The following is a 26,448-nucleotide window of genomic DNA, read 5'->3' as shown; positions in this document are numbered from 1 at the left end:
TCGGGGGTGACAATCCCTTCCACACTGGGAGCAAGTGCAGTCTGTCCCTGGTCTGTCTCCCTGGCTATGGGCCTTCCTTCTTTGCCTCTTTGCCTCAGACTGTTGGCCAAGTGTCTCTTCAAACTGGGAAAGGCCATGCTGCACAGCCTGCCTCCAAGCGGGCCGCTCAGAGGCCAGGGTTTCCCAATAGGATTATGGGAAAAGCTTTTACTAGAGACACCTTAGTTCCTGAATTTACACTGCTGTACTTAGAATCTCATTGGATCTCTATTAGAGTGGAAAGAGCTGTATGTAAACTGTCAGAGCACAATATTTCTACATGCATGGGAGAACAGGCTTTGATTTGCAAAGGGGGTAGTCTTGAAATCTCATGTGAACTGCCATGTGAACTACATGTGAAATCCCATGTGAACTACAATATAGGAATCCTACAGCAACTACATGGCTGTCGCAAGCCACCCTCTCAAAGAGTCAGGGCCCAAACCCATTCAACTTTCCAGCACTGATGTGGCTGTGCCAGTGGAGTGTGTGCTGCATCCCTTGTTTATTCCTATTGCTTATTATTTATTGTTTATTATTATAATGTTTATTCCCTTACCTTGGGACTGCATTGGCACTGGAAAGTTGGATAGGATTGGGCCCTCAGACATTCCCCACCGCATCAGGGGCCTAGTACCTAGCCTACTTTCATACATGGGAATTAGAACAGCAGTACTTTATATTAATCGTTCTCTCACCTTCCTCTTGTCTGCAAAGCAAGGGTCAACATTCTCCCCTACTGGAACAGCACAATCTGAGGCATGTCTATTCAGAAGTGAATTCACCATTGAGTTCAATGGGACCCCCAGGTATCTGTAGAGCTGTGGTTCCCAGACTTTTTAGCCACTTTTAATAATAATTCGCTACTGCAGCAGTTTTCAATCTTTTTCATCTCATGGCACAGTGACAAGGCACTAAAATAGCCAAAGACACACCAGCAGGTTTTTGACAAGGCACACCATGCTGCCAGTGGGGGACATCCCGCACTGGCCCTATTAATAAGTGACCTTCCCCCAAATTCCTGTGGCACACCAGTAGACCACTCATGGCTCACCAATGTGCCACGACACAGTAGTTGAAATAGGCTACTCTGTTGGGATCCAACTAGGTTTACAAGGCATTAAAAGAGAATCTAGAAAGAAATAACGCTTTTACTTATTTACACGTAATAACCAGAAAAAAGATGCTCCAACATTTATCTCCCTATATTTACACATGCTTGCAAACTGCAGGAGCACTGTGCAGGGCAATTCTGATTTCTGAAAAGCCTCCGGGTTTGCGGCAATTAGGGCTCAAGCCAATGCATGTCTACTCAGAAGTAAGTCCCATTCTACTGAATGGAGCTTACTCCCAGGAAAGAGTGGCTAGGATTGCAGCCAGAGAAGAGGCACGGTGGTGAGGGCTGTGCCTTTGGCTGCAGTTTCCTGAGAGCAAGCCCCATAGACTAGAATGGGGCTTACTTCTGAGTAGACATGCATAGGACGGGACTCTCTGTTTCTCACCCTAGCAATGCCTCCTTCCTCTGCTCCCTGCAAAGCAGACTTGCTCGCGCGTGCGCACTTCTCCTCGCCACTGATGCGCTTCACAGGCAGCCCATGCATTCATTCCCGCCCCCCTCCTATTGCAAGGCTCCCTGCACGCACGCGCCGCGATCTAGTCTCGCGGGATCAGCTGCCCTATATAAACCCTCGGAAGGCTCCTCTCCCTCTTTTCCCAGCTGCGGGTGGTGAGTGTGAGTCCTTTGCTGGGCGCAGGCGGGCCTGTGCCGGAGACCAGGCAAGAGCGGGCACGTCCCAGACGACCCTGCACCGAGACTGGGGGGGTCGCTCAGATTCAGGGTACGCTGGCCGCGTTGCAGTGCTCTCGCCTTTCCTTCTGACCCCCCCTCTTAAGCTTTGCCCAGCTAGAGCGACTGTGCTTTAGACTGGCCACTAAAGGAGGGCAGAGCATTCCTCTCGCTGCACCCTGGGGCAGGGCTCTTGCTCTCTGCTTCTGGACCTGCTGGGGAGAGACACGTCCTCTTGGCACTGTCTGCATGTTGGGGTCTCTGGGCTGGTGGCATAGCTGGAGGGGGGTGTGGGGCACCCCATCTGGCAGGGCGCCTCAGTGTGCTGGGCAAGTGGCCCCTCCCTTTGGAGCTATCCCCATATGGCTCTGTTTTGCTCCCTGCTACCGGCAGTGGCTCCGAAGGGAGGGCCGCTTGCTGAAGCTCCCTGCCAGACTGGGTGCCCCACACCTCCCTCCAGCTATGCCACCACTCTGGGCCCTTGTCCTAGTGCTGTGTTGCTCCTTGCACTTCGGCCAAGGCTAGACCAGTGCCCTAGGCATAGGTTTGTGCTGCATGTGTGTTTGCCTGGAACTGGTGCTCTCTGCGATTTTGTCCTCAAAAATCAGTACATTGGGTTAGAATGGTGTTTCTCACCCAGTGGTACTTGCAGAACTCCTGGATCCCTGCAGCCTGGCAATGAGACCAGGAACATGATCCAAGGAATAGCACTAGGAGGCTTGGCTTAGTGGGCAGAGCTTATAAGCATGCTTTTCTGTGCTTGAAAAAGCCCCCCCCCCCCGCCTCTTACTGGTGTTTGTTTTGATATGCAGAAGTCCTGTTCAATTCAGTGGGGGGTACTCCTCAGTGAGTACAGAACAGTGTTTCTCAACCAGTGGTATAGGTACCACTGGTGGTACTGGTGTTACTCACAGGGCCCCTGGATACCTGCTGCCCTGCAGTGAGAGCAGAAATATGACACAACAAACAGTGGTAAGAGGCTTGGCTCTGTAGGCTTTTCTGTGCTTGTAAAAGCTCTCCCGTCTACCCTGAGCTTCTTATTGGTGTTTTTCGTGTCACATCTAGCCTCCCAACTCAGAAGTAAATGGTGATATCATTGTCGGGCTACTTCCAGTGGTACTCTTGAGTAGGTGGACCATGTGAAGTGGTACTGTGGAGGACAAACCTTGAGAAACACTGGGTTAGAATCCTTAACTTCATACAGGGTGGGGAAAGAACTTTGATATATGGCATTGCCTTTAAGAGCTGAGACACAGGAGAATTGAATGGGTAATTCTTCATAACTTCATCCATACACTGTAGAAAACTTGGGAGGAATTTGCTTTGTTATGTAGTGGTTAAAGGCACAGAAACCTTGTGGGGCAACCATCCTTATTTACCAGTGGTTGTACCCACTGGTGTTCCAGGACAGAAACACAGTAAGGATGGGAATAATCTTGTTGGCAATAGTTTAGCTTGGCATACAGATAAGTAGGCATGGGCCACATGGTGACCTCCTGCATTGAAGATCCTGAACGTTAACCATGAAATTTGATCCTATGATACATTATGTTAAGATTCTTTCTCCCCCCTCCCCACCCCAAAAAAAATCTGAGTGCAAGCCAGGTGTGCTTAGCGTTACCACTAGAACTTTATTGGAAGTCAATTCTTTATAGTATGGTCTGTTTTGCATTGATGGCACTGTAGTGGGTCTTGGTGATAAAATGGCGATCTAGGACTGTACAGCTCTGTCCCAAGCACGTTCCCTGAATGCTGCATGAATTTAAATGTGTCAGCTAGGACTTTGGTTCCAAACAGAGAGAACTGAGAAACCAGTACTATGTCAGTGTTTTCTGTAACTACTTAAACAGTGTTGAATCATGCAACAATACAGTGTAACTGTTTCACTTAATGTTACAAACATATTTTTCTTCAAACTGATCTGCCTTTGATACATATGAATTTGCCACAGTAGCTTAGTTTCTAAAAGACTGAATTCTTTAGCAAATACTTTTTTATGTCTATCCATTTATGATATTGTCTATTGTGCACTTTGTGAAAGCAGTAGTAGCTCCCTAACCTCTTAAACATTTTTCTTTTTCAGATATGATTAAATTGTGAGCAGTGACATGTTGGTTTAAGAGCATGTCTGTCAACACATTCTTCAGGTGAATGAATAAAGTATCTGAATATCCTTGTTATTAAAGGTAATAAAATGTGGTGGTCTTCCTTTAAAACACTAGAAAACTCTTCCTCCCCACTCTGGTCACCTACTATCTGACCACTAAAACTTTATTTCAAGCCTCTTGTCTGTTATTTATTATTATTAACAGTATTTATATACAGCTTTTCAACTAAAAGTTCACAAAGCGGTTTACAGAGAAAAATCGAATAACTAAATGGCTCCCTGTCCCAAAAGGGCTCACAATCTAAAAAGATGCAAATGAATACCAGCAGACAGCCACTAGAACAGACAGTGCTGGGGTGAAGACAGTGCTGTTCTCTAGAGCTCCACATGCCAAACCTCTTGTTCAAGTCCTTTGCAGGCCTACCTCTAATCCCTTACACTGACTTTCTGTTCCATTTTGCATTCAACCCAAACTTTGTCCTTGCTCTTCAAACTCCCTGGCCTTCCTGTGTCCAGTTTTCCCCCATTGTATCTCTGTGGCCCCCAACCCTTCTCTAAATGTTTCTGCCCATGTCCTTTTGCTGCCCATTTTACCCAGATTTAGTTCCTGAACACCTGTGTGGAGCCACTTTAAATTGTCACTTCTATGCATTGACTTTCCTTTTTTCTGTAGTGTTGAAATTAGGTTGTAAACTTTTGGGGCAACAGCCTGTATTTGCCCTGTGAAACACTGTCTGTATCAATGCTATGGTGCAAAAATAAAGCTGTTTCACACATTATTTGATATCCATTTCTGTCCAATGTCTTGTGTGAATGCTGGGTAACATCAAAGCAACATTGCTCATATCTGACAAGTTGATGGTTGTAACATGGACAGACTAAAATAAGATGAATTGAGAGAACAGCACTAAAGAAAATGGCATCGTTCAGAAGTAGGCAGGCTGTTAGCCTGGGAAAGATAAGTGAGGGGTTTGTAAGAAGGGTCTGATGTAGGATTTGAAAGGACAAAGGATTTATTCAGAATGTTTATGTGGCTCTTAGGCAAGAGAGCTCATACAGCAGATTACATAGCAAAAGGAATGAGTAAAAGGCTTCCCATTCCAGAGGGGCACACAATCTAAAGAGACTCCAGCAAACTACTAGAGAAGTTGTTATACTGTGATGGATAGAGACAATTGCTCTCCCCATGTGAAAAAGCTTATCTAGACAACTACTTGTATACTTGAGCTAGTTCACTCATGAATGTATTTCTTATGCTTGATTACTGGCAGCTAAATGTTGGAACTCTTCATGCCTGGAAGAACTCTGTGCTTGTGGTGATAGTTCAATCTGGTGTAAGACATTTGTAAATCAATACAACTCAGCTCAACAACCTTTAATGGCATCATACATAATAAACATTTGCAAATCTTTGGGGCACTTGCCAAACAAGAAATGTGATTTTTCAAGTACAGTGTTAAGGATATTGACTGAATGCCATGGCACCTGGCAATTGCCTTCCCCTTTTTATCTTGCCCTCTTAAGGCTGGTAGTGCTTTAAGTGGCAACACAGGGGGGTATAGAAAAATCTCTCTTAAACCCAGAGGTGAGGATGAAACTGCCCTCTGGATCCTGTCGGGAGAAACAAACATACCAAATTTCTTGCATGTCTTCTAGGATAAAACTGCTGTAGAATTGCTCTGGACTTTTAAATAAAGTATAGTAATTGATTATAGATCATAATGTGACTGTGTTTTAAATTGCCAGTCAACATATTTTGTAATTCTTTGAAAATTAGGTGTATATAAGTTTTTCTGGAGGAAGAGAAAGATCAATATTTTTAGCGGATACCTGGATGGTTAACAAGAGCTTTGTGAAATAGCATTGACGTGACAATCTATTGAAAAATCAAGCACCTGGGTGAGTACTATATATAGCTGCAAGCACAGATTATAGTGATACTGTAGAATCATGTTTGGTTCTACCATTAAAGTGTTTGAACAGACCCACAGTGGGGAAAGATTGCTTGCTGATCTTTATTATCATGAAGTAGAGATATAGATGTGAACTGCATATAATAATTATTGCTGCTTAAAGCCATGCTGGACTCTTCCCAGTAGCTTGGGGTACGTGTGGAAGAAATGAACTTTTCCAACAAATCCTAAAATTTCATAGGAATAAATTCTGAAGAATCAGATTTGGCTGGCTGTTCTAAGAAAAGCACTAATGACACTGGGTGACTCACAATTTGCCTCTGAAATGAAAATAGCTAATCTCTACTAATTTTGATGCGCTGAACACGAAAATGGTAACAAAATCTGTCAATAGGCTCCAGCTTAGGAGAAACTAAATGCATTGTGTACATAGATGGTGTGAAAGAAGCAGACATTTACCAGTAAATGTCTATAGAACTGTCTATTGCAGATCTCTCTCAAACTAACCAATTTTGCATTTTCATTGCATTTTGTATTTGTGTTCAACATCTCAAAATCTGTAAGAAATGAATTATCTTGGGGGGCATGATCTCTGTAAAAATTTGTTGTCCAGTGGTCATTTAGAGGGGGTGGTGGGAGTGAAGATGTAGAAACTTACAAAAAAAATTCTAGACCTTTTTCCACTACCACCATTTTCATGACAATATGTGCAAAGCCTGTTTGCAGATAGTCAACCAGCCAGTAACCTTCACTCGTTGTTACAGTACTACTTCCAGCAACACTCATTTATTTCCTTTAGCACTTTATTGCTACAGTACTCCTCATCCTTCTTACCATGCTACTTGCTTGTTATCTTTAATTGCAGATGTGCAGGACTTCTGCCTTTTGATTTATGGATCTGGTGAATGAAGGAGCTCCTTTGTTTACGTGGTCTCTTTGACTGGAAGTCCTGCACATCTGCAACTGAAGAAACCATGCATGGAGCAACATAAGGAGGCAGGTGAAGCACTTTCTGCTTACCTCTAGCAGGCAGAAAGTAGATTGATGCAGGTTGCCTCTGCAGCATGCTGGAGGGAATTGGCAGCAGCAGACTTGGGGTGAAGGGTCTGCTACTGATGCAGTCCACATCACCTTGCCTAATTGAAGGGCCACCTAGCATTAGCAGGCAAGGTATTTCGTAAAATAATGGTCTTTATACCATATACTCTTGCTGCATGCCAAAATGTAGTAGAACTTGAGTTAGAATGAGCTTCCATTCCTAAAACCAGTTGCAAAGTTAGGTGAATACATGCTGGTCTTGAGCCAGTACTAGATATAATATACATGGGACTGCTGCTGAAAACAGCCACACATCACATTCTAGACATGAGCAAGTAGAAAGAAGCAGAATGGGTGGTGAGTCATTGCATTGTAAGTTGCCCTGGTGTTCTGCTTCATTGGTTGGTGTTTACAGGTGTGCTCAGTGACATGGTTTTTTCATGGAATGCACAATGTGGCTTTGCAGGGGGTGATGGCAAGAAGATAAAGAAGTTACTGCTTTTGTTGGCAGTCATGCTTTTGCTGTAATTTCTAATTGTGACCTTTAGGTGTCTCTTAAACTATTAATCCTTTCTTGCCCACTTTGCTGTGCTAGGGTATAATCTTATGTAGAAACTTGACAACTACAGCAAAAGTCATCATTTTAAAGGATATATTTGCGCTAAGAGCTATCAGAACTAATTTCTTCCCTTTACAGGCAAGAATTCATTGGTCAAGTACCTGGCTGCTGACTTTGCTGGTGACCTTTTAATGGTAAACCCTATGTTAAATGAGAATTTTTCTGAGCAAGTGGATTTGCTGCTTGTTTTAATTAGATCAGTATTATCGTGTCTGGAAAAAGCCCTGAAGATTCGTGTTCATCCTATGTAATTGCTACAAGAATTTGATGTAGTTGGGATTTTATTGCAGGATTTTATTAGCCTTTTGCATTTGCAAAAATATATGCCTAGCACATATTGTCATCTATATAGACACATCCTGAGCAGTTAGATAAATTAGGAATTTCTTTGTTGGTAAATGTAAAGTAGGTGAAATGGAGTTCTTCCACACAGAGAAGAAAGCAACCAAGTGTTATGTTGATCCTCCATAGGGAGAGTTTGTATTTCCAGGCGTTATCCCACAGGAGTGAGGTGAGTTTTTTTTCTTAATATTTTCAGGTGGATCTGAAGACCACTTTTGTTCTGAATAAAGGGAAATGTATGGGCTTTGCCTTGCAACATACTGAGACTGTTCATAGGCAATCTCAGGTGGTCCAAAGGATGGACTGGAATCAGTGATCTCTAACAAGAACTTTAACTAGAGAGGTGGCATGAATCAGGAAGCCATTGATTCAAATGTCACCCCTGCTATAAGGTCACTAGGGCCCAAATTCTAACCAATGTTCCAGTACTGGCATAACTGTGCCAATGGGATGTGTGCTGCATCCTGCAGTTGGGTGGCACTCATGGAGGCCTCCTCAAAGGAAGGGAATGTTTGTTCCCTTACCTTAAAGCTGCATTGCCCTTATGTTCGTGCTGGAAAGTGGGTTAGGATTGTGCCTCTAGGTTGCTTAGCCAGCAACTAGCTGTCAATTGCAGCACCGGTCCTGTGTAGTATAAGCACATGTTGCTCTGCTTTAGATGGGCTGGGAGTCGAAGAGGCTTATACACTAGCCCAATGGGACTTCTGTTTTGAGGACCAGCCTTTGAGTTGGTCCTCTCTCCTCTACTGTCCTTGCAAACTACTTCTGCAACTCCTTATATTCCAGAAACAAATTGCCATAAAGCTTGGGAGAACTGTTTATGGAACAACTCTACAACTCTCCTTATCGAGTTGAAATTAGTTACCTAATTAGATTCTGGCTAGGATTGTTGGAATGACTATGGAGCTAATGGTATGAAGTGCTTCAAACATCCAAGTGCTATATAAATTTTTTACAGGTGGGGTGAAGATGGTTGGAGAGGGAGAGATTCTTGTGGCATAGTAAGTAGGTACTTTCACTGAGGGTTAGTGTTGCAAGATATATTGTGCAAATGTGATTTTATTTCTGACCTGCCAATCCAAGCTGGCCCCTGATTCATTTGTCATTACGGGGTAGCTGCTAAAACTTAATTTCTGGGTTCAGAAGTCTCCTTGGCTTTCTGTACTGTGCTTAACTTCCAAAGGTAACCAGGTAATTGCTGGAAAAAAGTTGCTCCTTAATCTATAGCTATGGCTAAAACAGGCTCTAGTCATACTGTCATGGATTACTTTGCTTACTGCCCTGAAGTTCAGCTCTTCCATGTAAGCAAGCAGAACATGGGTTTAAAATATCCATCTAACTGTAGTTTCTATAGAAACTGCTCTTTAAAATTGGAATGTTGAGCAACCAAATAACTGTATATTTTTGCATCATGTGGTAAGTTGGCTTGTGATGACTGTCATGGTGATCAGCTGATGGGGGGGTTATATGAAATTAAGGTAACATGCTTCCACTCTGAGATTCAGTCTAAGCATAAAACCAGCAGATGGGGTTGAAAACATTAACAGGGAAGGATGGAATTCATGTCACTTTCCTTAAGACATTGGCCTCTGTTCTAATATATAAAATAACAATGGATATTACCTACCTCACAGGGTTGTTGTGAGGATGAATAAAAAGACTGTTTAAAAAAATTTGTGTTCCATTGAGTTCATTATCACTTTGTATAATAGGGAACCAAATGCAGAGGTTGTCTGTGTGTTCATCTTAAAGCCTATATCAGAGGGAATTAAAGCAGTGAAAGAGATGAAGTTGTATTCTGTTCAACCCTACATTGACAGGGAGTTGGAAGGGTCATGTGATGTTCTGGGTTCACATGATAGGGCAGGGACTGGATTATAGGATATGCCCACACCCCTACAACAGTGCAGAGTATGTTATACAGTACATTGTACTATCAATGGCTTATTTTTAGACTTTATACAGGCTTCAGAACTTAAGTTTCTTGATCAATAATAATTGTAATGCATAACTTGGATCTAAGTATGCAAAGTGCAAATGGTCTCTATTCTCATCCTTTCTATCCAAGACATTGAGAATGGCAATACAGTTGCACTGTAGACAGACCAGAATATGCAGGTTTTAAATAATGCATACAGGTTGGGCATGCAAACTGGCTTTCAAAGCACTGTGTGATGGAGTGGTGATAAAACCCATTAAATACGAACTTGTTTCAAAAATAGCTCCAGCTAGGCTGGAGCTTATGGTATGGCAATGCTGAAATTGTCCAAGCAGCCACTGCCCAGCTACCAAGGAGGCCCCCATCAGGCATGCCCCATCTGTTAAGTGAAGAGTAAAACTATGCAAAACATGATTTCCTGGTGAAGTAGGCCCAGCATGATTAAACATTCTGTCTTACTGGGTTGGAGCTCCAGTTTTTGTTTTCAAGCTAAACAAGAAAATCCATTGTTGCCCTTGAATCTGGTGAAAAGGAGAAATTGAACTAGGTATTGTGGAGCTGCTGATGGACATAACTATAGATGTTGAACGGCATGGGAAGTGAATGTGAGTAAGACAAACCTGATGTGAAAAATGGGTTGTATCATGCCCCATTTGGTATTACGCATCAAGAGTGGAACTAGTACCTTTTCAATATGCAACTCAGTGGGGTGGTGCAGAAACTTATATAATAGCAGAATGATTCCTCTGTAATCCAGTGCATAGGCACCTCAAATGGATTAATAAGAATCGAACTAGTCTGAGTCCACCAAGACCTATGGTGTTGTGTTGGCATCCTTCAGTCTCTGAAGACTATGGTATCGCACTCTGAATGGTGGTTCTGGAACAAGAGTGTCCTCTCCAGTGTGCAAAGCCTGGATAAAGTAGATATGGAGGATACCCATGCAGCAAATCCCCTCTCCACATTGCTGAAATGGTCCAATGGAAAGGCAGAAGCCAATACAGTTGGTTCCAGCGGCGTCGCAGGAGTTGCCAGAACGTGACTTTGTTCAGCCATGAACTGCCCCAGGGACTCCGGCTCTGGATTTTGCCTCGAGGTTGACTCCTGAAGCCTTTTCCATAACTGGATGTAGGCACAAGGCCGTGGAGGTCCAGGATTGGAGTTTTCCTTCTCTCAGATGAGCTGCCTTCCCAGGCTAAGGAGTCCCATCTACCCTGTGGCTGTTTAGTTGCCTCTTATGACAAGTACAGCCAAACTGAGGGCCTATTATCCCCCAGGTAATGGGGGTGATGTGGGTTCAAATTAGCTGCTTATTTAATTTAAAAAAGAAGCACACTTGCCTGACTAGATTTAGGGGAATAAAATGAGAGAAGCTTGTGTCTCCAACAAGTTCAGATGCTTAAGGGTAGAACAAATAATGATGAATATGACAACTCTGTTCCAAGTTTTCACCAGATGTGTAGTTTTGAAAATTGTGCATATTTCTCTCCAGTAGTGGCCACTATTGCATTGTGGAGGGGGGTAAATACATGACTGAGTAGGTGACAGTATACCATTTCATACTACTGGAAGAGGAAGACTTGGCCAGTGGGTTGCAGTTATGTCTTGACAACATTAAACCTAGTGCTTTCCTATACTTCCTATTCTGCAAATTGACAGAATCTTATATGAATTGACTGCAATCCTATATGCATTTACCTGGGAGTAAATCCCATTGAACTTAGTGTGACTTCTGAGTAGATTTGCTTTGAATTATACTCTTAGAAGTATGATAGAGGTAATTTAGTCCAACAGAGCAGGGGGTTGGACTAGTTGACCTCTAGGATCAATTCAACTCTAAGATTTGGTGATTATAGCAGCTCTAACAAGTGTTCTTCCAGCCTGTGCTTGAAAACTTCCAATGAGGAAGAGTCAGAGCCCACAACTACGTGAGACAGTCACTGCGGTTCCATTGCTGGTCATTTCTTACAGTTAAGAAGTTGTTCCCCATGTCTTGCCTAAATCCATTTTCCTGATCCCTCCCAACTGCACAGAATGGTGGATTAACACTGTGGGGCAATTTGCAGAGGTATGGTGGGTTGTTTTGTTTTTTTAAAAAAATACACAGCAATTATGTGACACTCTACCAAAAAGTGTTACCTGTCAATGGGGTTGCTTCAGGACAAACTGCCTCAAGGTTTTAGTGTCTGTACTGGCTCTTATGCCATTCTGAGCTCCCTGGACTAAAAACGGAGAGATTTTGCCCAATTGGCTCTAGTTTTGGGGGGTATGACATAGCCACCTTATATGCCAATTCAAGTAGTTTCCTCTTGAAGAAGCAATACCATGGCTTCTTCATAGGAAAGCAGCTAGAATCAGCATATAAGGTGCTTATGCTGTACCCCCAAAATTACAACCAACTGAGCAAAACCAATGCTATTTTTGGATTCAGCACCCCGAATATACCCAACAATAGGTCAAACTTTTAAGACAATGAAATGTGTGTAGGCCTGTGTCATTTTTATGAAATCTTTACATCTAAGATTTTGAAGTCAAAACAGCATTATAACATTTGTTATGTTGCTTTTTAAGTTCATGGGTTGGTTTTGTGCCCCCTTGCTTCAGTTAATGGTGCAGTCATGACTGCATATTTTTACCTAATATTCTGATCAAGAGTACTTCATAGTTTTCATTTTGGCTGCTCTCATTAGTTCTACTAGTTTCATTTGTATTTCAGATTGCATTATTTAGGTGATGTGGTATTGTAGTAATTTGAGTGCGGGGGGGGGGGTTGGCTAAAAGGAGTCTTGATTTGGAATTTGAGCATTTTTAAGTGGTTACACACATGATGGTAGAGCTGCACTCATTTCTCTCTCTGCTGGACCCTGAAATTAGTTATCCATGCTTTTATTACCTAAGATTAGATTTACCACTTGGATTGCTTGAAAAAGTTTTGCATATAATTGAGCACTGAGGAACATAGTTGCTGCATTCTTGGTAGGGGAGGGGGAAACCATGTATGCTTCAAAATGCCTCATTGTCTAGAAGGGGGAAATAGCTACATGACTTGTCAGACAAGCATGATATTTAATTAAGAAATGCTTTCCAAAGCTTGTGAAAACCCTACCTTAACTTTATGCTTGCCATCTTATTAGCTGGCTTTCTAATCCTTTGTGGCAAATACCTTGGGGAGGTAAATTCCCAGGTCTTTGAATGGCTTCTGATTTCTCAAAGGAATTCTGAAAAAAGTTTGGTCAATGCCAAACTATTGCCAATGACAGATGACCCTCTCACTGCTCACTTTCTCCAGAATGGTGGTCACAAGTGCAGTTGGCCTGACTATAATGGAGATTTTTCAATTTTCGATGAAATTGAAGTCCAAAGCAAACTTCAAACTTGTTTTTATGGAACAGCAGTCTCTTGTGCAAAACAACTGTTTCAAGGGGAGGCAGTTTGAAAAACAGCTTGTGATGTGGCATAAGAATCTGCAATTGCTCACCTAATTTAAAAAAAAATGCCACTGGGTGTGCACTAGTCCAGTGGTTCCCAAACATTTTAGCACCGGGACCCACTTTTAAAATGACACTGTCAAGATTCACCTAGCTTTACAGAAGGAAAAAGAAAAGAAAAAGTTTCATCTTACCATCTACTCAAGCCTGTTTTTATTCTTTTTACTATGATCGGAGGGGGCCGTCTTCTTAAATGTTTGTTGAGCTCCATGTTCATTAGATTGGGACCATTCTGGTGCCATTGCATTCCTCTTTACTTGGCCTGTGATAGGAGCCTAGGCACAGATACTTACTCATGAGGAAATGCGTACGTGTTGCTCAGTTTCACTTTCCATGGGGCTCAATATGCTTTTCTGCTTAGCTCTCAGTTTCAGTTTCACAGCCCACCAACAATCAGGTTGCAACCCACTGGTGGGTCCTATCCCACAGTTTGGGAAACACTGCACTACTGTTTAGGCTCTAAAATACTGTTTTGAATCCTGGCCTATAATTGCATGACATTAAGGAGCTTTTGTCATAATCAAGTGCTTGCATCTCTAATGCTCTTGAACACCTTGTGGGTGTGGGTGGAGGACTTGTTTTTAAAAGTGTATACTAGGCTTAATTTTACTCTGCACTTAGAAAGTAAGAGTCCTCCAACATCTAACATCTAAGGATATTTTGAGCAAGAAAAGCTGCCTATAGCACCTCACTGAACAATTCATCTCCCGTATTGTGCTGCTGCAGGGAGTGGAACCCCACAGACACCTCTTCAGGGCCCTCAAACCTCCAAAACAGTAAAAAAAAAAAAATGCAGTTGAAAACAACTTCTGATTTTTGATTGAAAACTGGAAGTGGTTTTCGAAGGTGTTTTTAAAAACTGTTTTGGGGGGCATGTAAAGCCCTACAGAGGCATCGGTGGGGCTCCCTGCACCCTTTCCCAGAGGCCAGCACTCACTTAAGTAAGCTTATTGCCACCATCTTGGCGGCAGCAGCACGATCCTGAGGATCAAGTTGCTGTCATCCCCCCCACTACCCTTTAAAGGGGCAGGGACAAGTGCTTCCCTAGCTGGTGGGTCATGAGCCACCAGTTTGGGAACCCCTGGTCTATACAGTATATTTTTCAGATGTGTACTACAATTTATATGTATTCAACCACTCTATTGAAGACAGCCCATTTGTGAGGTGATGCAGGTTCAGGTGACGCTTCAGCGGCAAATTATGGGGGATGAGAGCAAGGGATTTGGGTACCCTTCACCCTTCATCTACTGCCATTGCCTCCTCCCTCCAGTCCACTTCAGTTGCAACCTGCACAGATTCACTTTCTGCTCGCTAAAAGTGAGCGGAAAGTGGGTCACCCATCTCCTTACCATGCTGCTGGTGGGGTATCTTCAAACATAGGTGGGCAGGACTTCCAATGTAATTTACAGGAACCACATGAACAATTGAGTTCCTTCATTCATACAGGCCCTTGAAATTGAATTAACAGTTTTAATTAACAGTATTTATATACCGCTTTTCAACTAAAAGTTCACAAAGCGGTTTACAGAGAAAAATCAAATAACTAAATGGCTCCCTGTCCCAAAAGGGCTCACAATCAAAAAAGATGCAAATGAATACCATAACAGACACTGCTGGGGTGAGGTGGGCCAGTTACTCTCCCCATGCTAATAAAAGGAGCACCCACTTGAAAAAGTGCCTCTTACTCAATTAGCAGGGGTAATGAATGTGGAAGATCCATACTTCCATGTTTGAAGAAACTACACAAGGAGCATTGTAAGTAGCTGCTTTTTGTTATTGTTTAAATTGTGTAGTGCAGTGCTTCCCAAACACCTACAAGGGAGTTGGGAGTACTGTAAATGTGTGGGGGGGTAGGGGGGGCTATGGCAGCAACACTATCCCCAAGATTACGCTGCTGCCAGAGATGGGGTTTTTAAAAAATTTACTTGCAGCTAGTGCTGGAGTGCTGGAGGATCTGGTGAGCTCTTCAAAGGGCTCCTCATGGCTCTGAACATGAAAATAACAAAAAAGGGCACTTCTGGTTTTCTTCATGAAACTGGGAGTGCCCTTTTTAAAAAGATGTTTGGAAGTGCAGGCCCCCTGAACCTCCCAGGACTCTGATGCTGGCTACCAGTAAGTAAAACAAAACAAAACACCCCTCCCATCCCTGGCAGCAGTGCGATCTTGGGGATCAAGTTGCAGCCCACCAGTTTGGGAATCATTGGTGTAGAGTCGGCAAATGTGAGGTGACATCACATGTTGATCCAGGTTACCACAGTATTTTATGTGCAGCTTAAAACAAGACATATAGAAGCCATATAACCATGCTAAAGAATAGGGAGGCTACATTTTTTCCAACAGAGAAAAAACAAAATGCATTCTGCTTGGTTAAACCAATTTTGTTTTACTTGAACACAATCTTTTTAAAAAAACCACTTGCAAAATAAAACATCTACTGCAGGGCTGTCAAATGTAAGATTCCCCGCCCCCCCACATTGAAAAGGGTGTTTTTTTTCTTCAGCAAAATAATTCCTTGATAGCAGATTATTTTTCTGATAAATGCTAAATAAACTTGATTTTTCTGGAAAGGAACTCATACTTTGCCTTTCTACATTTGTTTTAATGTAAATGATTATTTTGGCCAGGATAGCAAATTTATGCTGTCTTGCCACTCATTCCACTGCATGGGGAATCATATTATTCCTCCACTTTTGCATATAAACTTTTAGCTAAAACAATTGATTAGAAACCATTTCTCTTGTTTTTTCATCTGTATTCATAAATCGGCAGGATAATTTTTGGATCTAATGTCACATTAAAAGCTGTAATCTAGGTCTGGGGACCATTACAGGCTCCTTCAGGTCTGCTATGCAATCTGCACCGTCCCTAACACAGTAATGCTTTCCTTGTCCTCAGATGAATGTGTGGACAAGCTTTCAACATTTTAAATGGATGGATTCTAATGCATTTCGTCTGTCAGGCTTGTGATGCTTTAAAAACAAACGAAGCTTTTTCTCCCTGCAAGACATTTGGCATCTCAGTTAAACTATGGCACAGCAGCAAAACATGTCACTTATTTCGAGAACGCTGTAAGACGGTCGTGGGGTCTTACTGCTGGATTTAAAAAGTGGGCTGTGAGGCTCACGCCAAGCTCTTGGATATATTAACTCCAGATGTGAATTCAGCTCTAACCCCATTCTTAGAGGATGGCCTAATTTAAATGACAGCATATAAAACAGTACACTGTGTGCTGTTACACTCCAAAGGCTACTAAGTGCCCCTCAGTTTATCCAAGCCTGCATTTTCCAGGAGAGAGAGTGTTGCAATTCTTAAAACTGAAACAAAAATAAAGTATTATGCATAAGGTTCTTTGCTGAAAATAAAGTCAAATCAACAGATGATCGGGGGGGGGGGAAATGGGCACATGTGGCAGTTAACCAATGTTTGTGCATTTAAACAGAATAAGCTTAAGGAGGAGGTTCCAGGCATTTCAGTGGACCACTGCTTTACTATGGTAACCTTGTCCAGAGACATCATTGTATTGTGAAAATATTCTAATGTGTACCCAATAATGAATTTTTTCTTTGTAATTTGTTTCATGACCTCAGAAGCTGAAGTTTCTGCCATAGACAGAACCAAGCTATCCCCACCTCTAAAACCTTTTTTGTCTCTTGGTACACAAGACACTAACATTGTCAAGGCATACCATCAGTTTTTTTTTTTACAATTGACAAGGCACACTGTATTGCTGGTGGGGGGGGGGGAAGACTCATATCTTCCAATGGACCTATTAATGAATGATCCTTCCCCAAATTCCCATGGCACACTTATGTACAATTTGTGGCACACCAATGTGCCATGGAACAGTGGTTGAAAAGATATGCTTTACACAATGTTGTGATTATAAAATGCAAATTACAAGGCTGTATCCCCGCTTTAGTACATACAGTCACAGAGGTAAGAAGAAATGCTACCAAATGTTTGTATTTGCATTACTGATTGGGTTATCTTTCACCCATGAGGTTCTGTTGGTAGCAATCCTGAGCTCATTGTAAAGTAAATTGCTATAGGGCAGTTGTTCCCAAACATTTTAGCACCAGGACCCACTTTTAAAAATGACACTCTGTTGGAACACACCTAGCTTTACAAAACTTAAAAAAAAAAGTTTAATGCTTGAACCTCTGTTTTTATACTTTTTACCATGGTGGGAGGCTGCCTTCTGGAGCGTTTGTTGAGTTCCACATTCATCTGATTGGGACCATTCTGGTGGCTGCTCCATTTCAGTTTCCAGACGGTTCAATACATTTTCCTTGTCAGTTTCGCATCCCACCAAAAAACAGGTTGTGACCCACTGGTGGGTCCCAACCCACAGTTTGGGAACCACTGCTATAGCAAATTGCTTATTTTACTACTGATAATCCATTGTAAAGTGATTTGATTGTAAAGTGATTTGATTGTAAAGTGGGGGTCTGCTGTATTGTTATGTAGTGCTATGTGCCACAGCAGGGTTCTTCAGGCCAATGCTATGACTGTATAATCAATAAGTGTGCATGCTAATTATTATGACAGCTTCAGATGTTCACTTATCATGCTGAGTCCACTTTGTATATTAGGCATAAATGTAAAAATTTTCTTGCTTGATGATGTCACTTTTGGTCATGACATTGCTTCTGGTAGGTCCTGACAGATTCTCATTCTAAAAAGTGGGTCCCAGTGCTAAATGTTTGAGAACCACAGTACTAGAGGAGCTTGTGATACTAATATTCACACAGGCAGGAGGCTGCTTGCTGAGCCTCTGCATGATTTATAATTCTGGCCTATGCTCTTTCCAATCATCCTTTCTCCTGGGGAGGGATAATTTTGTTCCTTCTACCAAGAGTGATTGGATCATTCAATCATTTCTGATGCAGAGATGCAACAGAACAGTCTTCCCTCATAGGAGATATATCAATGAGCACTGATAACCCAATCCTCGGCATGTCTACTCAGAAGTAAGTCCCATTAGAGTCAATGGGGCTTACTCCCAGGAAAGTGTGGATAGGATTGGACTGTGAGTCATTCAGAGGCACTGGGGGTGAGTTCCTCCATCAACAGACTGTTCTCACGCTTGCACATCTTTCCGTAATGTTTCTGAGTTCAAGAGCAATGACTGACAGCCATTGAAGTATTGTGCAAGGCGAAACTGCTGGTGGCCAGTGTGTGGCAGTCAGGGGGATGGGACATTCCTGTCCTCACCTTTCCGTGCTGTCAGCAATGGGAGTGTTGCAGCCAGTAGGCATGGAAGTACACAGTTCCTTGCAGTGCAGTCTTGCCACACATCATGGGGAAATAAATAATTCTGAATTAATTGCCTTGCCTATCCATGCTAAATATACATACAATGTATTGTTCTCCTTTGACCTTCTCCATCTGACACCTCTTCAGAGTACATGGAAGTTATTGCATATCCCGGAAACTAAACCTAATGCCTGTTTTATGAAGATCAGTGCTGGAATGTGAAAAGCAAATATTAAAAGCCTTATTTGCCTGAATTATTCAATGAGATCAGGGCATTCAAAAAATAAATATACTGCAGCATAATTCTGTACTGGCTGAAGACTGTCATGAGACAAATTTAGACTATTCTGAAAAAATGGAAAAAGATAGTTCTTTATCTACAAATCCTGAGGATGTGCTTAATTCTACTGTTTTGGCTTGCTGAGTCAGGTCACATAACCTTAGGGTTGCCAACTGTTCAGGAAAGTACAGATTGCTTCTGCTTCCAGTACCAACTGGAAGTGCAAAATTAGCAGTTGGTAATCATAGCAGTCATAGTATGAAGCAAACTGTAGTAAAGAGGGAGTTGGTGGGGGAGTGTAGCTCTATAATTTTTCCCACAACAGGTCATCTACAGGAGAACTCAGATTCTGCCTTTATACCTTTTTGTAAAATTTAGTAACTTTTAATAAAATTTTTATACAGGCGTGTGCTGCTTAAAAACCATTCACTTAATGACGGATCACTTATATGATAGTGGTTAAAGCACAATAAAGATTCTCTTAATGAGGCAATCACATCTCCCATGCACCACCTCTTAATGCTAAGAGGAGGCAATCTACCTCCAGTAGCCAGTGCAGCCAGCTAGTATCTGGCAGGGAGTGTCTGTTTACACAACAAAGGCAAAAGATTGGACTGAATGTTCACTTAATGACCTAATTGCATAACAACAGGGAAAGGAGAACTATCCCTGTTTTTAAGTGGCACACACCTGTACATTAGTTTTAAAATGATTGCAACCCACTCCAAGTGTTTGGGATGATGATTAAATGAAGCAGAATAAGGGTCAAAATAGAAATCAGTGGCAAGAGAAGAAAACAAACAAAGAAATTTAAAGTTGATTTTTGTTTTGTTTTGTTATAGTCTGGCTGTGGGGTGGCTATGGTATAGTGTGGCTGTGGTATTGAGGGATGTACCCTGATGAGCTCCTGTACTTTAAAATGTACCACTATACCACTGGTGTGGAAATAAATGCAATCACCTGTAAATGTTTGGATATTATGGTGCTGTAAAAGGCACAGGAGCAGGGGCTGTTTGAAAAGTGGGTAACCCCACTTAAGTCAAAGTTAGTTGGCTTTGGGGCTTACATTTCAAACATAAGTGCAATAAATTGACTTGTTTCTTATTACAAGATCAACTATAGGAGTACAAGGCTCCTATACCTTTATAGTAGGGGTGTCCAATTCCTGGCCCGGGGGCCACTTGTGGCCCTCGAGGCCTCTCAGTGTGGCCCTCAGGGAGCCCCCAGTCTCCAATGAGCCTCTGGCCCTCCGGTGATTTGTTGAAGCCCGCACTGGTCCAACGCAACTTCTCTCAGCGTGAGGGCGACTGTTTGACCTCTCAGTGAGCTGTGGGATGAGGGCTCCCTCCACTGCTTGTTTCAAGTCTGTGATGCAGCAGCGGCAGCAAAGGAAAGGCCAGCCTTGCTTTGTGCAAGGCCTTTTATAGGTATTGAGCTATTGGAAGACCATTCATTCATTCATATAAGTTCATCTTTAATATATTCATTTATGTAAACGTATGTAAATTTATTCAAATTTGAAATGTAAATTAATTCTTTTTTTCCCCCGGCCCCCGACACAGTGTCAGAGAGCTGATGTGGCCCACCTGCCAAAAACTTTGGACACCCCTGCTTTATAGTAAAAGAGGCTGAGTAAAAGAGGGAAATTTAGTCCTGTCCTTTGCATATGGCCATCCAGATCATTGTTATCTACAATGTACTGATCACAGTACATGATCACTATTATCATTCTCTTAGCCATTGCCTGTGGTGGCATTAAGATTCCTCTTTTCATATGAACTGTCAGCATCAGTAAATTTTTATGTTGTGTGCTCTGACACCTGGTCTTGGCCTCTCATTAGGTGCTGACAGCCCCCATTGCTCAAGATCAGGATCCCGCCTGCTTCCAATTATGCATCTAATTAATATCCACATCTCATTACAAAGAAAGATGTTAATTCTGATTTCTTTTTTCTAGCTTCAAAAACCAAGCCTAAGGGCAGGCGGTAGACCTGGCCCCAGAGAGGCAGTATATACTGAGTGGTTTTATTTTAAAGAATATCTCTAAAATCTTGTACAAAGAAGCTATAAATGCTGTAGAATTATGTAAACAGAACTGATTTATGCTTTAACATATTATTAGAAGTGTTTTTCCCGCCCTTTACCCACTGTCAAAAGAGGGTGAGGAATGAAAGTTGTTTGCGAGGCAGAGCTAGATGACTTTATGGCCTGCTTTTGAAAAGTGTTAAGGAGAGCTTCTTTCATCACATTAATTCCAAGAGTGGAAAACCGGGAAGCACTTTTCACACCATATATGAAAATACCCTCATATTCAAGCCTGTGAAGTCTGAATCAAAAGTCATGAAGGAGACCAAGCCACACAGTTCCAGAAGTCAATTCAGTCCTACTCCCACACTTGAGGCTGACTCCAAATAGCCCTTGTCCACACTTATGGAGTAAAGGCTTGAACTCTTCTCTTTCCCCTCTTACACAATATTAGAATGCCAGTGTCATGCATAAGTGCAGGAAGCAAACACTGCACAGAACTGGACAGTGCATAGAACAGTGATTTTCAATCTTTTTCACCTCATGGCACACTGACAAGGTACTAAAATTGTCAAGGCAAACCATCAGACTTTTGACAACTGACAGGGCACACCATGCTGTTGAGGGGGGGGCTTACTTCCCCCAACGGCCCTACTAATAAATGACCCTCCTTCAAACTCCTTCGGCACACCTGCAGACCATTCGAAGCACACCAGTGTGCCACAGCACAGTGGTTGAAAATGGCTGGCATAGAGAGGAGTTCGACGATTACTTTCTGTGTGTGAAACACAAGCATGGCCATTCGCTTCTTGGCAGCATCCTTGGGTGAGTTGAGGGTAAATAAACTATACCACATTGCGCAGCTACCACAAATGAAGCTAGGAGGGGCAAAGGGGATGGAGAGCTCAGGCCCAGCACCCCATTATGAACATAGAGAAGCCTGCCTACTGTGTTGCGTGAATCATCTGCTGCACCCATGTCTCTTGCCAGCTGCACATGTGCTGCTCAAGATCTCAGGTGGACAAATGCAAATGACACCACTGGAGGGCAAGCTGAATGTCAATTATGGCTGACCGGCCAATCAAATGGGGGAAGCAGGATTAGCATGTGCTGTGGCTGGAGAAACAACATGGGAAAGATAGGGCATTGGGAGGGGCACACCTGAAGGCAAGCCTGGGTGTGCTGTTTGAGGACAATATTGTTCAATAATGTCCTCAAAAATGGGGAGTGGGGAGAAACACTGGACACAACTGGGCTGGTTCCACTTTGGGGGGACATCCCGGCATTTTGCCTAGAATGGAGGAGCAGAGGCATGTTCAGAGAGACATAGAAGAGAGTAGAGAATAGAAATGGGTAAAGTCTCCAGAACTGCCTGCATCATTACAGGGTGCTCTCACTTGGCATAGGTTGAAGCCTGTCTGGTTGGGACTTACTCAGCAGACCCCATGCTAAGTGTGATTTAAGATAGCTGTATGGACTCTCAGTCATGGCAAATGTTCAGATGTGCCAACCTCTGGCAGTGGCTATGGTTTACAGAAATCATGTTTTGGGCACTTATGAAGTGCTTACTCATTAGCTTACTGCACCCTTTTAAATGTCAGAATGGTCAGATGTGACAAAGGCAAGAGCATCTGGTATGTTTCTTGCAAAGCTTATGGAACTTTTTCTGTAGCTCGTACTGCAGCTCTATCATTCCCATGTGTTACCCTCAGATCTGATCATTATGACATGACACAAATGCATGATTTCTTTTTTTGGCCACAAATTGGCATTTTAAGAATATAGCTAGTGAAAATCAGCTGGGAAGTGATTGTTATTGATGAAGAATTACAGTCTAACCTCAACACTCTTGGAAGAATTCATCTCAACAATGTTCATGCTTCAAGATGTATTTTCAGCTAGCAACTTGAGATGTGGAAAAGAGACTGCAGAGAGCAAAGTAAGTAATGCTAAGCAAGAATGGGGAGGAGGCCCTGTTTTTGGAAACATGTCCCTCTCCTGTAAAATTCACAAACAGCCTTTGGTGACCTTTTGCATCCCTTTGCAAAAGGATGTCAATGATTTGCATGAGATGGTAGGGGTGGGAGAAAAAGAACATGTCCCTGTTGCCAAGACAACTGGGCCAAACTGCTTTGGCCAATCTAGACCTGCTTTCTTGAAATCCAGTCTGTTCCAACTAGTCATGAATAATTACATGTAACTAGGGTGAAAGTCTTTCCATGTAGTGTTATGTGAAAATTCCCTTTTGCCTTTTAGTTGTGATTTTCTCTCTGGTTATGTACTATGGACTAAAATATCATGCAGGTTAAATTAACACAGGCCACAATCAAGTCAAGTCAGGCTCATGGTTACACAACCTCCACCTCCCTGTGGTCTCACATTATGGGAGGAAGTCTGGCATCTTAGATCATTGTTTAAGTGTCTCCTTCATTACTGTATTCATTGTATTGTTTAACCCAGGGCTGTCCAAAGTTTTTGGCAGGAGGGCCACATTGTCTCTCTGACACTGGGTCGGGGGCCGGGGGGGGGAAAGAATTAATTTACATTTAAATTTTGAATAAATTTACATAAGTTTACATAAATGAATATATTAAAGATGAACTTACATGAATGAATGAAGGTGTTGCGATAGCTCAAGGTCTATAAAAGGCCTTGCACAAAGCAAGGTCGGCCTTTCCTTCACTGCCACTGCTGCATCACAGAAGTGAAACAGCAAGTAATGGAGGGAGCCCTCATCCCACAGCTCACGTGAGAGGTCAAACAGTTGCCCTCACGCTGACAGCAGCTTTGTCAGGCTAGTGCGGGCTCCAACAAATCTCCGGGGGGCCAGAGGCTCATTAGAGACTGGGGGCTCCCTGAGGGCCACATTGAGCAGCCTCGAGGGCCACATGTGGCCCCGGGGCCGGGGTTTGGGCACCCCTGGTTTAACCCAATCACTGCTTAAGCACTGTATGCAAACTGGAACTGCCTTTTTGTGTTGCTGATTCATGGTATTGTTTAAGCCAGCCACAGACCCCATTGAATTTTGCTGATAATCCTTTCAATGTTTTACATACTCCCAAGCACCCTGCTGGTAGTAAGCAAGTTACAATCCAGCTCAGCACTGTCTGAAAACCCCTTTTTAAGAGAGGGCTTCCTCCTCTATCTGGAGGATATGTTCTATCTGGCTCGCTCTCCAAGGACCAACACATCTGTGTTGTGTCAGAGGGTCCTCTGCACAGGACTCTCCCCCCCCCATCCAACTGCTCTACAGGACAGGTAACTATCTTGCGCCTGAAACTCTTTCCCTTCTCCCCCCCTTTTTCTCCCCTTCTCTCCCCATCTTTAGTTAGCAGCTGGGTTTGGCAGACCAGGGACCCCTAAAATCCTTTCCTACAACCTTTCCTTTTTCTAATTTCCTCGGATGCACCAAATACTCTCCACACGCAACCACCATGAAAGCTAGGTACACTGGATTCAAGTACTAGGACCAAGGAACATACACTTATCATTTCTCCATGTGCATTATGTTTACCTTTGCGCTTTTGTAATAAAACTATAATCTTTTATTAAAAGTTATCTTTCTCTCAGTCTCCTCTTTAAGCAAAAGGGAATTTCTCTGCGTTACGCAGTCTTGTTATCCAGCCTGCAATCCTAAGGTTCCAATAAGGGCAGTATAATAATTCCCCTAAACAAAACAGCCCTTTTGGTAACAGTAGCAGTGGTGGGCAGTGAAACTAGGGCAAGGCAGGAGCGATGGCCTGGTTGACCAGGCAACAGGGGTCTAGTCCTGCTCCTTACCCCCACCCACAGTGCAAGAGAGGACTTCTTTTGCCCTCACTACTGTCATCACAAAGCCAAACCTGATTGGCATTGTGGTACTTACCATGTGCCATTATGTTCACTACGCAATGCCAGATTGGCTGGGATCATGCAGTGATCAAACCCTTTCAAGTTAAAACAAATGATGCCAAAGCAGAAGCAGAGCAGGAAGACAATGGCTGCAAACAGTCATGACAACATGTGTAAAAATGGAAGGGGTGTGTGTGTGTGTGTGTGTGTGTGTGTGTGTGTGTGTGTGTGTTTTAAGTAATATCCAGCCCTGCCTTGAAATGGCGACTTTTGCAGGAAATATCTTCAGCACAGCACAAAATAGCAGTCATTTTTCTGATGCAAAAACATGTCACTTTAACCTGCTCTTTCTTGGGAAATTAGGAGTTGTATGGATATATTAAAGGTCAAATTGGAATTTGCCTGCAGAATGTGCATTCCACCAGCATAACTTCCTTTACGGCTGTCACAAAACCAGCAAAGCCAGTGCAGGCAGGCTGGCTGGCCACAATGTGTGAGCAGCCAGCTCTGTGCAATGACATATGTTGAAAGGCCCACTGGAGGAGGTAAGCCAATGCAAGGGATTGAAGCAAGGTGGGGAGAAGGTTGAATGGGGCAGGGTGGGAAGAACAGGGCAGTAATGGGGCAGGGAGGATGGTGGATCAGACCTGGGGGGTGGGATTTGCAGCAGCACATGCTGAATCCTGACCCCTTTCCTGGGCTCTGCCTTCATGAATAAAGGCAGACTTGCCCTAGTGATCTAGGGTTTCTGAAACTGCAATCTTATAATACTTTCCTGGGAGTAAGCCTTATTGAATACAATGGGACTTACTTCCACGTATACGTGCATAAAATTGAGCTGTGGGTAAATCTCAGTGGTTGCCTTCTGATGGCTCTACCATCAGTTTTGTTTTGCACAGATTGCTCAACAATAATTTATTTGCAATGAATGTGTTTTTGTTAGCAGGACCAGGAGGCATAATCCAAGTTTCAAGGTTGTTGCTTCTCATATCAGGAAATGCAGTTGGTTGTGGACACTGGATCAGAATGTAATGGTGACTGCATTTCTCAGCAGCTGTCGAATACAGAATAAACAAAGCTATCGTATCAGAGGAGATGAATGCTCGACCACATTCACCTCTGCACCTGCACAACTCTTTGTCCCTTTGCACCTGAAGAATGTGCATGTCAGCATGAAATCTGCAACACAGCCCAATGATTCCACTGTGCTGCTAGACAAAGGCAATGGCCCATTGATAAACAGGAGCAGTGCCTTCACTCTGTGACCTAGTTCTGTCACGCTCTGTGACTGTGACCTGTGATCACAGGTCTAGAGCACTCTGTGACCTGTGTGAAAGTAAACCTGTGTCTGGGCTGCTCCGCTTCAGACTCCAGGTGAGGGATATCACAGGACTGAGTGCCACTCTAAACACCCCAGAATACCTTGCAGAGATGGAAGGAAGGCAGGAAGGAATGCAGTTAGCTGCATTTCTTCCTGAGAAAGAGCAAACAGAGAGCATGTCACAAGCATGTGAATGGTTGACTTGGCAAGGAAGGACTTCAGGAATCTAGCCAGTGAGTTCAGCAGGACCACTGTCGTATATGTGTCAGTTGTTCTTTGGAACCTTGCTATGTGGCAAATACCGGCACTAGGCCCAGCTGGGATCCATGTGCTATTATTATTATTAAGGATATTTATATCCCACCCTTTCTCTAACGGAGGGGGCGGCATACATGGTTCTTCACCCTTCCCATTTATCATCACAACAACCCTGTAAGGAAGTCTAGGCTGAGTGGCTGGCCCTA

The 26,448-nt window shown here is 43.0% G+C and overlaps 1 long non-coding RNA gene and 1 other non-coding gene across 2 annotated transcripts; both read left to right on the top strand.

The window, feature by feature from the left end:
- The first annotated feature begins 1,764 nt into the window (after positions 1-1,764).
- On the top strand, positions 1,765-9,501 carry LOC136656031 (uncharacterized). The gene is made up of 4 exons (XR_010794696.1): positions 1,765-1,877; positions 3,909-4,011; positions 5,710-5,831; positions 7,581-9,501. It is a non-coding gene; the product is annotated as an uncharacterized lncRNA (long non-coding RNA).
- LOC136656478 (small nucleolar RNA SNORA26) lies at positions 5,444-5,561 on the top strand. Its single transcript, XR_010794716.1, has one exon. It is a non-coding gene; the product is annotated as a small nucleolar RNA SNORA26 (small nucleolar RNA).
- Positions 9,502-26,448: the final 16,947 nt, after the last annotated feature.

Source organism: Tiliqua scincoides, chromosome 6, assembly GCF_035046505.1.
Source record: "Tiliqua scincoides isolate rTilSci1 chromosome 6, rTilSci1.hap2, whole genome shotgun sequence".
Lineage (NCBI taxonomy): Eukaryota > Metazoa > Chordata > Lepidosauria > Squamata > Scincidae > Tiliqua > Tiliqua scincoides.
This window is presented reverse-complemented; position numbering and strand designations above follow the sequence as displayed.